General features: G+C 38.6%; 1 pseudogene; it reads left to right on the top strand.

Moving 5' to 3' along the window:
- The first annotated feature begins 10,002 nt into the window (after positions 1-10,002).
- On the top strand, positions 10,003-12,051 carry LOC132577575 (THUMP domain-containing protein 2-like; annotated as a pseudogene).
- The last annotated feature ends 299 nt before the right edge of the window (positions 12,052-12,350 follow it).

Genomic DNA, 12,350 nt, shown 5'->3' with positions numbered 1-12,350 from the left:
CCTACATATTGTGTGCATGTGTTTTGTGTCCATCTGTATACATTTGCTGTCTTAAAAAATTCACGGTTTGATCTTGCAGCTCTGTAGATGTTCAAAATGCTATTTTTTCCCTTCCCCACACTTGTATTATTAAATAATACTCAGTTGGATAAACAAAGCTGTCACCTTTCCATGATGCCTAGGGCAGTGCCCTACAGCAATGCTTTTCAACTGAGTTCTGAGGAGCCTTGAGATTTCTTGGAAGCTTATCAGGGATTCCTTAATGAGAAGGTCAGTAGTTATAAAATTTTATAGTGAAGGAATATCTGTTTTGTGTTAGTGTTTGATGCTACCTGGGTATTGCTGGAACATTTCAGTACAAAGTTCATAGGGATGATTTCCCTACTTCTCATAAGAAAGCCACTCTATGGAGGCCAGTGAGCTGATATAGTCTAGTGATAACAAGAGCATGTGTCAAAAGGCAAAATACACTGGGCTTCCCCTGGTCGAGCATCATGGTATCAACTTGGCCAGATGTTGACATGGACATGCTGGAAGTGACATAATACCAGCAATGGTGAAGCAGCCCTATTAAACAAACAAACAAAAAAACCAAACCCAAACAAGGGATGAAGCTTTTTGAAGAGGCAAGAAGGCTTGTTAATACAAGATCTTTGTAGATAGCAGCTTTTAGGAATTTTAATGTAGGAATAAATATGGGATAAATTATGGGCACCCTTCACTTGAATAGTTCATGTTAGATATTTACTTATATAGTTGAGCTTAGGATAATCTTTATATATGAAAACAAGTCTCCTGACCTACAAATCAAGCCCCAGTCAAAACCCCTGGACCTAGAAACTTAAAATTTGGGGAGAACATTCCTTGCCTGATGTAGACAGCCACTAAGAAAGGATTTTAAGAAATTCACCCCCTAAGGTGAGGTAGAAAGGAATACAATATGTTTCCCCATAAGGATACAGTGTGGCTTGAAGGCTACAGCCTCTTCCCCCACTCACAGAGACAGTTACAGCAAATGGTTATTTGCACAACCCGCCTGATTGGATGTCACCCCCAACACTCTAAAGCTCACTAGGCTTGCCAATCTTCCTGTGGAGCCTGGCTGATCTATGTTACAGTTACAGGAAACTGCTGACAACATCCCATACCTCATCCCCCCCCCCCAAACAGAGGTCATTTGCATATGCGGCCTAGTGGGTCCTCACCCACAACATTCTAAACAGTGTGTATTTCCTATTTGGAGTCACTGAATGTGCCCTGAGGTAAAATGCACTTCCTAGTCTTCCTCTAAAAATTCACTAGGAATTTTACATAAAAGCCAGTATGAAAACTGAGTTTTCAAATGATCAGGCGAAAATGGTGTGCGAGTTTTTGAGGGCCTGTTAGGAAGTGAACCTCTCACACAAACATGACAAAATGTCCACCACACCACTGACGGATAGTGAGTGGTAGCAGAGAGCCGTCCAAATAGGCTGATAAGAATTAGGCATGCCAACAAGAAGAGTCTTCACATCAGTTCTTATAGAACTATCAGTGTATTTACAAATATTAACAGATAAGTGCAGTATATATACAGTAATTACAATCCATAGCTCCAAAGTGCTACGCCAGACAATCATCAATACAGAGAGAAAAAATACCTTGGCACTCAGCACTTTTTATAGCTTAGACCACCAATCAGCAAATATGCTGAGTCACTGTGACTACAGGCATTGCCAGGCATTGCATCAGCCTGTCCTGTGATCATAGTCACATGACCTCATCACTCTGACAGTAGATGATCTAGGATGCAGTAACTTTTAAGCTACTCAGTTACTGACAACCACCACTCCTTCAGGTCAACTCCCCCCTACACCTTTCACAGCCATCACTTTTTACTGCCCTCAAGAAAATTCCTGGCAGATGTCATGTAAGATACACCAATACTACAAGGAGGAAGCAACTTAGAGATGCAGCAAAGAAATTTGCAAATAGTACTTATATACCGTAGCAAAGCAAGCGTATCAAACTAGTCAATAATAGATTCTCGCTACTGTACAGGCTGCGCAACACTGCAAGTACTTTTTGGTAGACAAAGGGAACCGCCTCCTTACTTTTTCACCACTTGGAAACGTTGGTTAGACTGAACCCTTAATACTTAGTTGGGCAACAATTTATATATCAGGCAATCAGTAGTAAAAACAACAGGCATAAAACAAGCATACAAAAGTTGGTTAAAATTTGAACATATATTTAGGAAAAGAACTTAAGGAGAGAAGAAATGGGGCTCCTCAAAAATGACTCAAAGAGTAGAAAAAGTGACAGATTAATTCAACTAAGATTGAAAAAGTAATTTACCTATCTTATCTTCTTGTGGTATTAGGCTGGTATTCCAAAAGGGCAAGAACACTACTTTGCCGCATCAAATGTACATGTCAGTAGGGTAAAGTATGGAGTGAGAAAGAAGAAGCAAACATGAATAAAAAGTGGTTTTTTTAAAGGCTTTTGCATAGTATCCAAGAGCAAAAAATGAGGGCAGAGAAGAAAAATTTGTAGCAGAGAAACAAAAATAAATTATTAAAATGCTAATTAGTGACACTGGATGACACCAGCAACACATGAATATTCAAAACAATATAAAACAGTATCCAAAGGCATTGGCCACGAATCTCAAATAGCGTTTAACAACAGCTCTTCAAAATTCAGAGCTGAATTGTTTTTACTTTTTTTTGCCCTAAAGTGACAATTAGCAACCATTAATAAATCAGGCATGAAAGTCCTGGTTTTGTGTTTTGAAACATTTTCCTCTTGACAAAGAGCAAAAGTTCTTGTGGAACTGAAGTTGTTCCAGTTGTATATAACAGAATAAGTAAACTGAAACAGGTGACTGATAATATTTTTAAATCCTTTTCTTTCCATTTAAGTGCAGACAGTACTGGTGTTTATTCTGTTGTGCTCCACTCTGAGCCCCTATGGGGAATGGGTGGAATATAAATAAACAGATAATAATAATAATAATAATAATAATAATAATAATAATAATAATAATAATAATAATAATAATAATAATAATAATAATACTAATAATAACCCTGCCTTCCTCTCCATGCCATTTTCCCCAACCTGAAACAGTGTCAGGAGTGTATGGGCACATAACAGCCCCTCAGCACTGTTTCATGGAGGAAAAGTAGTGGGGATCCAGGAGCCCTTCCTTCCCCCCATGCTTTGTGGTTCCAATCAGAGTTGAGTCCTGCAGTGCAATATAAAGGCGTTTCTATCTAGAAACATACTGCTTCAAAATAGCAGGTGTCATTGCCAGCATCAAGGGTCACTTCCCAACCAATAGTGACCACTTCACAATGGTGATCACAGTGGATGCTTCTTGCAATGGAAGGAGGCAGCTGTATCAACAGAACTATAGTGTACAGATCAAGCAAAGCGATGGTATTAGACCTCACCTAGAGTACTGGGTTCAGTTTTGGCCACCACAATTTAAGAAGGATATAGACACGCTGGAATGTGTCCAGAGGAGGGCAATGAAGATGGTGAGAGATCTGGAGATCAAGTCCTATGAGAAAGACTGAAGGAACTGGATATGTTTAGCCTGGAGAGGAGAAGACTGAGAGGTGATATGATAACCATCTTCAAGTATATGTTGGGCTGTCATATAGAGGATGGTGTAGAATTGTTTTCTATGGCCCCAAAAAGTTGGACTAGAACCAATGGGTTGAAATTAAGTCAGAAGAGATTTTGATTAAACATAAGGAAGAACTTCCTGACATAGTGGTTCCTCAGTGGGACAGACTTCCCCAGAAAGTGGTGGGCTGTCCTTCTTTGGAAGTTTTTATATAGAGGCTAGATGGCCATCTAATAGGAATGCTGATTCTGTGAACTTAGGCAGGGGGGAGTATGAACTTAGGGGGGGAGGTATTTGTGACTTTCCTGCATTGCGTAGGGGGTTGGACTAGATGACCCAGAGGTCCCTTCCAACCCTATGACTTGTTTGGGCTATATTGTAATACATTAAAGTTCTAAAAAAGTGGCAATGCAACTGTGGAATGGATTTTGGATGAAGGGCTGTGCACCCAATAGACTGCTCTGGGACTAGAATGAATGATAGCCGACAAAGTGGAATGGCGGTGCCTAGGAGTAACATGAGTGTTCTGTGACTGGAATGATAACCTTCAGAGTAGAATGATGGTCCCTGTGATTGAAATAAATGTAAGGTATTTCATTCCACTTTAAGATTTGTGCCTACAAGTGCAGAGTACTGATTTTAATCACATTCCACCCATAGACCTGTTATTCCAGTCTCAGAACACTTTTGCTACTCCCAGGAACTGTCATTCCACTGTGAGACCTGGCATATTCAGTCTGTTCTGGTAAAGCACCAACCCCAAATCAGACTTTTAAGCCGCAGTCCCGATCCTGCATGTAGGCGGTTCAGGGTATTGGTCGCCTGATGCTGACCCGGCAGCACCCTGAACGACCAAGCAGCCTTATCTAGGGACAGCACTGCTTGCTCCACACGGAGCCACGTCATGGTGCGACCGAATGTCCGGCAGTATAACCGGATGGGCAGGCTGGGCTCACCAAGCTCGCCAGCCAAGAGAAGGAAAACTCTAACATCAAACCCGGGCAGATAGAGCTCGTTAATGTAACACCTACCACCTGGAGGACTCGCTGCCAGCGTCCCGGCTTATTGGGCCATGGCAGATGACCCCAAGGTGAAAGGATGGAGCCAGTACCGCGCACACTGTGCTTCACCTAAAAATCCCTCTGCGCAGGCCTGAAGGGCATATTCACATCCACAACCCACAACACACCAAGTCCTGCAGCGATGGGCAAGGTGCGAAACAGCAGGTGGAAGACTGTTGCTGGATCTGCCTGTCCCGCATTGGTCATGTCAGCCACCAGCGAGCCTGCAGCAGACGTGGACTACTGCACCCTTCTTAAATCTTCGTTCGCGAAGCCAAGCCGAGAGAGGGGGGGGGGGGGTAAAGACCATACATTTGATAATGAAAAGCTGCCACAGAGCTAAGATGGTTCAGTGCTACATGATGAAGCTCCAAGATTCGCAAATAAAAAAGGCCAAGATTTTCTGATACACTGTACTTTTTAGGACTACCAAAAACCTGAGATTAAATTCTGAGGAAATCTTAAATTGCAGATCCAGGGGAAATTAATTTTTAAATTAAAATTTAAAATCTAGCTGTGACTTTTAGTTCTAATAAATTGAGTGTTTTTCTATTGTTTCTGTTTAATTTTTTTTAAACAAACTGGCATGTCTCATGAGATCCTTAGAACTTTGTGTTTGCTGCCTTAAAACAGTAATATAGCATGGGAGAGCTTACCAATGCATTACACTAAATATTAGCTTGCATGTCATTTATGTGTAAAATAGAATTGTTCAGGAAGGCATTTTAAAATTATGTAGTAATTAATGTCTGTGAAATTTAAGACAACTTTTATTGTGTGTATTCTGTTATTAAACCCTGTTTCAGTTGTGTCTGGCATTTTATATTCCCAGTGTAACTGAAACATCATAACAAAATTTAAATAACCATCCGTTTTCTGAAATTGACTTCTTTTTCCTATATATGTAACAGAAACCACAACAAAGTTAAAAATCTAATGACCATACATTTATGCTTGTGAAACTATAATTCAGAAATAACATTAACAAAGCAATGCTATGCATATTTATTTCAAAAGAACAATTAATTTTTTCTCAGTTTTTTAAAAATACATTTATATAATATTATAAAAGACACAGTGGTATGAATGATAAATTTGGATTGAAATCTTTCCAATATTTTCAATATTCCTGCTTTGGGACATACTGAGTATATAAACTTTTCAGTATAATAAGAAAATCATGCAGTATGAAAAATCCATTAAAAAGAAATGACTTCTTTAAAGAACCCACCTCTCATTCTTGGCTTTACAAGGAAACTGGGCAGAATATTTAGCTTTCCGTCTCCTTAGGTCAATTTCTTGCTTTAATATTAAACTGCAGCTGTGAACATGTGTTATAACAGAAATGAAGTAATGGAAAATCATCCTGTTGTGAAAGCATATTAGAAACCGCAAATGAATAGGCTCGGGGCACATGCACGGCACAGTAGTGCGCAAAGCTGGCAACTGTTCAGCTCCTAAATGGTTCATAGGTTTGCCTGAATTTCTGATAAATCTCAACATATTATCAAGAATTGCTGCACTTGTTGCAGGTGGAAAATGTGCCACCAAACCACAATCAAAAAATGTGTCTTATCAACATACAGAATTTATTTCCCATCATTAGATTAGGCGAGGAACTAAATATAGGAGAATTTTAGAACTAACTAACTCACACAGGAATTTTTAGAGACCTCTCCTCCAATTAAACCTTCCTTAGGTACCCAGTTGTATAGATAATGTTATTTCGCTACAACTTCTGCCAGAGAAACAAAAAAACAATGCCCCAAAGCAAGGAGAATGTTGCAGAAGTGTACCCATGAGCTGCCTATCAGTATAGGCAACAGGGCAATTAAAGCTGCATGAAACGTACATTTTCTGACATGATATAGTCATCAAATGGGACTGTGCCAGCTCAAAATTGCACCAGGAGGACTGCTTGTTTGAAAATACCTTCACCTGGATTGTGCTTTTAAATACTATGGATACATTTGCATTAGTGTTATAGTTTGTATGATTAAAAATAAAGCAATGTTTCATAAGTTCTTGCAAATTGGCATAAAAATTCTAAGGTCTATAACAACCTAAATCCATTCCCATTGCACTATTTAAGATTACAGGATGAGAACTGCATGTAGCAATGCCCCCCCCCCCAAACCAGCATATTAGAGAGGTTAGACTAGAATCCTTTCTGAGAGCTAGTTTTCCACATGCAGGGAAGTTTTTAAAGGGTGTGTGATTGATATAGTGCTCCATCTTCCATCTGAAGCAGTATAATCACTTAATAGTTTTGGCAGCCCATAACCAGGAATTTTTCATTAAATTAGCAGAGCAGGGGCGGGAGAAGGTCACATGATGGGTTATAGATACAGTGGGATGTACCTATTACTCTCCCCATCCTGCTCCCGTGCTAGCAGATGTCCACATTGGAACTGCTTCCTGATGGCTCCTCCTCATCTCTGCATAACTGCTGAGCCCTGCAGGCTGCCGCATGGTGTTGCACTGCACCAACTGCACCATGCCTCCCTGCATGATCTATATTTCTCCTGGAATTACAACTGATCTTCAGACCAGAGAGATAATTTCCCCGGGAGAAAATGGCAGTTTCCAAGGGTAGATTCTATGGCATCACTTTCCTGGAGGCCTTCCTCCCTTCCTTAAAACTCTGCCCAGGCACCTCCCCCCCACAAAAAAAAAAAATCACTGAAAATTTATCTTTACCTGTTTCGATATTTTTTTTTAAAAAAAAAATGTACGAGAGCTGGAAAACTTCCAAATGATGTTATTGGTGAAAGTTGCACTTGCATGATGCAGAATGTTCTAAATTAAGAAAATCTGGAACACAGGAATTGTTACATTGATAATAAAAAAGACAGTCTTTGAGTGGAAGATGATGATTAAATTTGTTACGGACTAGTGTTATTACTGTGTTATAAGTAACTGTTACTCCCTGACAATGGTGCTGTGGTGATTTATGCTGCAGGCTTATAGAGCTTTACAGGGTTTGTCTACAGGAGTTAGATTAACAATACATCATTGGACTATAAGTAAGAACTGAGAATTTTCTACATGCTTATATACATGTGCCTTACATTGTCAGAAATTCAGCGAGACATGTATCAGACGAAATGGAGAATGATAATGTGAAACAATGCCAGAGCCCTCAATAATGGTTTATGTTAACTGAATAGAGAAAAACAAAGTTTATAGGGCTAAAATAACCAATTTATGAATGTGTGCTTTGGCCTTTACAAGTTGTTTTAGTAATTAATGAAGATTAATCATATCCAAATTATGGACTCAGGCAACATCCTACTGAAGTAGATAGCAAACTTCCCATTCATTATGCATCTATGTTGTACTAAACTTGTCAGAGTATGAATAATTTACTTTGATATTGGGTGTGGGATAGCAAACACTGTAATGTGTCATTGGGTCGGTCCTATTTAAAGCCACTACATAGATTATATTCTTATTTAGGAGCTAGTCATTCATTCATTCATTTAAACATAAGAGGCAGTATACCATCCCTTATAAAATATATGACTCTTTTTTTAAAAAATAGAGTGATCAAAATGAAAACCAACAGCATTAAAACATCAACCGTAAATATGATTTGAGTGACTTTAGAAAATAAGGGCAACACAACCAGTAATGATCCATCACCAAAGTCTGGGAAAATAAAAAAAATATTTCTCTGACACCTGATACTCTTAACAGTAGGAGCTAGAAAAACAGATGAAGGGGAAGAATGCTATAAGTCTGTCCTTGAGTTGTCTCCTTTCTTAGTTCTGAATTGATTGAGTTAACGATCATTGATGGGCTTTCCTGGGCACCTTGAATAGTTTAAAACAAAAAGGTGGAAATGCATCCTGATGGGTGTCTAGAAGGAACATGATGATTTGATGGTTGAGATTAATTTTCCAATGAAGATTTTAATATTTGAGCGAATTCAAAAGGGAGAAGGTGAACATCACAATACCCAGTTCACAGACCAATATACAATTTTTATGGCAATATTTTTTACAGTGGTGGTGATTATGGTCTGATTCTGACAATTAATGTGAAATCATTGCATGTAGATCAGATCATTATACTGAAATGTCTGATCTGTTGTTGTTGTGGTCTATTTAATGGAGATATAAATATAGTTGACCCACTTAGGTTGTTTCTTCTTGTTAACTTCAGAGTTTCTTTGTACTGTGCTTTATTTTTCTAGTGGGATTCTCACAATTTATTTGAAGCTTTCCCCTCACTGACTACAAAAATGTGCAGTTTATATGACTTTAATGAATGCATGAGATAGTTTTAGAGATACTAAATAATACTTGAGTAAGGGCTAGTTTGCATATTGATCATATGGGTTAGAGCAGGCCAGAATTTCTGCTGCTGAAAAAATGGAGAAAGGGTACACTTTGATTACCAAAAAGGCTATGCTGGGGATCATGAGCTCTGCATAGACAAAAGCCATGAAGATCCTATAATAACAATGAGATTAATTGAAAAAACTGGCTGGATCCAGCTCAGTATTCTTCTTTCTCTTTAACCAATTATAAATACAGAGGTTAAGATTAGGAAAGCAAAAAAAAAAAAAAAAAGAACCCAGATAGTACCTTCTGCCATCCTATATATGTAGAAGAAAATATTGAAATATTTATATGACTATTTCACATACATTTCCATGCATTTAATATTTCAAACTTTTTGGTTTCATTCAAATAGTTAATTGAATCATACTAAACAAATCTTTGAGTTGTTCTTTCCAATCCTTCTTATGTGGGAGTGTTTCCCTGCAGAACTGTGGAAAACCAATTACAGAACCGAACACATCTATAACAACCCCTTTGATATTGTTGCTACACAATTAAATAATAGTGGCTGTAGTGCAGATTTTGGCCAGAAACTAATGCATAGCTAGGTGCATGTAAGCCCACTGGAATCCGCTTCCCTGTAGTGGTAATTATCATAGCATGTAACATCATATTGTGGTTACACAAAAAGTAGAATTTCTTCAGTCACATGGTCATCAGGCATTTGCAACAATGATGAGGAGAAGAAGAAGAAGATATTGGATTTATATCCCGCCCTACACTCTGAATCTCAGATTCTCAGAATGGTCACAATCTCCTTTACCTCCCCCCCCCACAACAGACACCCTATGAGGTAGGTGGGGCTGAGAGAGTTCTTACAGCAGCTGCCCTTTCAAGGACAACTCCTGCAAGAACTATGGCTGACCCAAGGCCATTCGAGCAGCTGCAAGTGAAGGAGTGGGGAATCAAACCCATTTCTCCCAGATAAGAGTCCATGCACTTAACCATTACATCCAATTGGCTCTCTAAAGACAACATGATGGACAACTTGACTCAGTTCAAAGTGGTCTACATGTGGTTAAAGGTAACAAGTAAACTATTCAAAGTCAGGGTTTTAATTACAGTTAAAATTTAGGATGTATGCCTATTAAACAGAAACAGGACAAAATGAAAATTATGGCAGTGCTTCACATCTATAAATAATGGAGCTTGCTGTATATGGTTCAAGATACTTAGAGTTTCACATCTAGGGATGTATTCAAGCGGATGTTGTGCCAGTTTTTCAGTTCTTCTCCTCACTTGATGTCTGCCTTGCTTATTTCAGGTTGTTTTCAGACAACAGTTTCTGCATTCTCAGGGAAGGAATGAAGGTTATTGACAGAAACAAGAAATTTTGTATCATTGTTCCGCTTTTCCAAGAAAATATCAATAGAACTAGTTTCTGATCTGAATGACAAACCAGATTCTTCATTTCTGTTAAAACAAAACAGAACAGATATCTGAATTTCTTTTCTTACACTCAAAGTAAATTATATGGGTATGTTTCAGTTGCTAGTTTTAAAGGTGGCCAAAATTGTATCACACTTTCAATAACAACCAATCAGTGATCATTTTCTGTAAGATCACTTTGGAGTTTAAAAACCTATATTTTTTTCAGGACAAATTCAAACAAACTATTAGAAATAAGATTGTGGGTTTGTCTGTTTTCTGAGAACATAAGGCTTCTATTTCAGCATTATATAAGAATAAGTATAAAAAGAAATAAGGATTCCAGGAGCTGGCTGACTATTGTTACGCTTTGGGAAAACTTTCATGTTCAAGAACTGAAGTGAGAAAATTCAGGATTATTCAGATTCCCAAAAATGGAAATTAGAAGAGGACGGTAGTACAAACAAAAGACAGAAAAAAGAGAATAACTATTGGAGACTATTTCTGCTGAAAATCAAGTAGAAAATCAAAAGATATGTGCCATATCAGAGCTGACAGACATTGTTTTGTCTGAAGGAAAATTAGAGCTAGAGGAGGCATCCAAGAGAAGTCTGTTGAGAGCTGTAGTGGAGCATTTATGGAAGTATTTTCTGCACAGAATAATTGCAATAGCTCTTGTGAAGTGTTTTGAGTGAAACATAGATCTAAGAAATCCTGGTATAGAGATCTTTGTTCACCTAAATTGTATTTACGTTATGATTGGGATCCTTGTTTTCAGACTTCCCTTGGCGAGTAGAACATATATCAAAACTGCCAGGTTGTGATCTACCAATTTGTCTCCAGGTTTGGCATCTTTTTTGGGTCATCTTCTAGACATGGAGCAGTGTCACTGCATGTGTGTAGGGGGAGGTATTTGTGAATTTTCTGCATTGTGCGGGTGGATGGACTAGATGACCCTGGAAGTCCCTTTCAACACTATGATTCTATGGATCTATGACTGCATGGCATCATTTGCTGAAATCCAGGCTGGTGACATCGTGTTGGATCCTACATGTGGCCTGGGAACAGTGCTTCAGGAAGCTGCAACTGAATGGCCTAATGAACATTACTTGGGAACTGACAGAAGTGATTCACAGTTCCAAGAAGCCTATTCTAATATTGAAGCTGCAGGCTTGACAGGTAAAATCAACTTATTGAAAGTTTCTGTGAGAGATAATTGGCATTGTTTCCAAAAAGGATTGATATTATTTTTGCCACCAAAAGGTTTGCAAGAAATTGAAAGGGTGCATTGTATTGTGCTATTAGTTAGTCAAGAACTCCATTAGTGCATCAATGGTGTCATTTCCAGTGGTCCTGAGACTGAGAATCACAGCTCTGTAAAATCTAAAACTATACAAATACAGTACGTACAGTTGTGTCACTTGAGGAAAAAAGGAGAGGAAAAAACTAGTAGTCCCAAGATTATTTCCCCGTTAGCACATGGTACAAGGAGAGAAGACATCACAGCAGTACAAAGACAATTCTTGGTGCTCAGATATTGATGGAATTCTTTGATGGCTGCCCTGGCAAAATGGGTAAATTTGTATGTAAGAGAGTAATTGCAGGCTTTTCAAGTACAAATGCTAGAAGCAGCACATTAAAATCTCTATATATGTAAAAGCCATGAGCTCGTTCTTCAAATTATGTGGAGCTGGAGCACCTGAGCTTTACCAAACACAATGCTCGCTTCCATATTTTGAGTAAAACTCTAAAACCCATTGAAAGGGTCAGTAGCTGGAAACCCATGGGCCAAATCTAACCCTATGTGGAATGCTAATTGCTTTCCTCCACCCCCACCACATCAATCTAGAAACAAAGAGGTTTGGAGAGAGTGGCATCATTAAGGTAGTCTAAAATTGTGATTTTAAATTTTGGTTTTATGTAGTCTGTCTGATTTCTCACTAGCATTGCTCCGTC

Source organism: Heteronotia binoei, chromosome 9 (assembly GCF_032191835.1).
Source record: "Heteronotia binoei isolate CCM8104 ecotype False Entrance Well chromosome 9, APGP_CSIRO_Hbin_v1, whole genome shotgun sequence".
NCBI lineage: Eukaryota > Metazoa > Chordata > Lepidosauria > Squamata > Gekkonidae > Heteronotia > Heteronotia binoei.
This window is presented reverse-complemented; position numbering and strand designations above follow the sequence as displayed.